Below are 1,725 nucleotides of genomic sequence, written 5' to 3' on the forward strand. Positions count from 1 at the left end.
TTTTCAAAGTAGATTATGTTTGCTTTGTTTCCTTTGGGAAATCACAGGTCTGTCAGTTTTTCTCTAACTTCCATCGCAAAACTATCATGAGCTACTTATGCTGAGGAAATCTGACATGACAAAATAACACATTCCCTATTTCCCTGTTGATTACTGTCATTAGAGTGCGAAAAGCACCCCTGCTCCATTCCATAGCCAAGACTACATTCCCTCTCTCCTAATTTCTTTAAAAGAAAATAAAATCCTTATCCTTGGACAGGAATATTTTCTAGTTCAAGTGCTATGTTCCATACTGCAAAATGGGAAGAGCCCTCAACTTGTATTGGCTTCAGCATCCCTGGCTAAGCTCATTGTGGCTACACATGCTACTTCACCTGCATCCCTCATTTTAACTGCTAGAAAAACTGTATGGGGGTTAACGTGGAGCATTTAGAAAGATGCACTGGTTTGAAGCAGCTCTTGCACCTGAAATGTTGTAATTCTCAACTTGCTGTGTGGATTAGTGGCTGGCCCGCTGATCACGATGCATTTATGTCTGGCTTTCGAAACGAGCTCAACCAGTCTCTTTACCACAGCATGTTGTACATGCTGTTCTGTATGTATGTTCCCCAGTGGGATAATGGTTTTGGTTTTCTTAGAGTGAACCGGTACATGCAGTTTGGCTCTGGGTGCGTGTGTCTCAGTGGCTGGGTCAAACACATGCCATCTTAAATACAGATAGACAGGATTTTAATAGGGAAAAAAAAAAAAAAAGCCCCCAAAATCCAAATCTTTATTCCATCACTGCATTCTTAGGGAAAAATATAAACAAGTGGGCTTTACCTCTGCTCAGTAATAATTCATGTTCCCCACTCTTTCCCTTTGGCCTGCTTTGCCTGACGTGGCTTTTGTGTGGGAAGGACTAAATACAGCTCAGTTGACATTTGCTAGTCAACTTTTTCAATAGTGAATTCCTCTCTGCAGGTACTTCATCTGTTTTCCACAAAGAAGCTTCATTAGCAATTTCAATAGTGTGAAAAATAAAGTTTTGTTTTAATTCCAAATATACATATTCCTGTGTTCTAGCAACCAGAACAGTGTTAGAAAAAAATGTTTTGGACCTTTTCAGCATGTATGGAAATCTAAACTACAATTTTACTTTGTTTGAGCCCTGCCATGTGATACTTGTTCCTCTCTCTAATGGGTTGTTTTGTTGTCCTGGTGGTATAAGTCACTGTCACTGCGATTATAGGCCTCCAGAAAAAAAATAATCTTCCATTCGGACTAAGCTGTGAATTTTGCCTCTTACTTTCCCTGCATTACAACATGAAGATCGGCTTTGAGTAACATCCCACAGGTAAACAAACAGCTTACCTTTCTGTAACCTCTTGTTGCAGCTTATTGTCTCAACTAACAACTGCACAAAACAAGATTGCAGCACACATCTGCTTATCGCCCAGACAGCTGGTGAAGGGCTTCTTGCCTTCCCTGTGCCGAATTCTGCTCTGGTACTGCTGAAACATGGAGGAGAAGTTCAGGGAGGAGTGGGAGTGTAGGGCTTTGCTTCTCAGTTTCCTTTTTTTTTCTTTTTTTTTCTTTTTTTCCCCTTTGAAAGCAATTCCTAAACATTGAAAATTAGGGAAACAGTTTCTGTTCAGGGTGATGAGTAAAGCATATTTAGAGTCCTAGCAGAGACTTGAGGTGATGCTAAGGGGCATATTCCAACCGCAGAACTTGTGTTCCTTC

Source organism: Caloenas nicobarica, chromosome 3 (genome assembly GCF_036013445.1).
Source record: "Caloenas nicobarica isolate bCalNic1 chromosome 3, bCalNic1.hap1, whole genome shotgun sequence".
In the NCBI taxonomy this organism is placed as follows: Eukaryota; Metazoa; Chordata; class Aves; order Columbiformes; family Columbidae; genus Caloenas; species Caloenas nicobarica.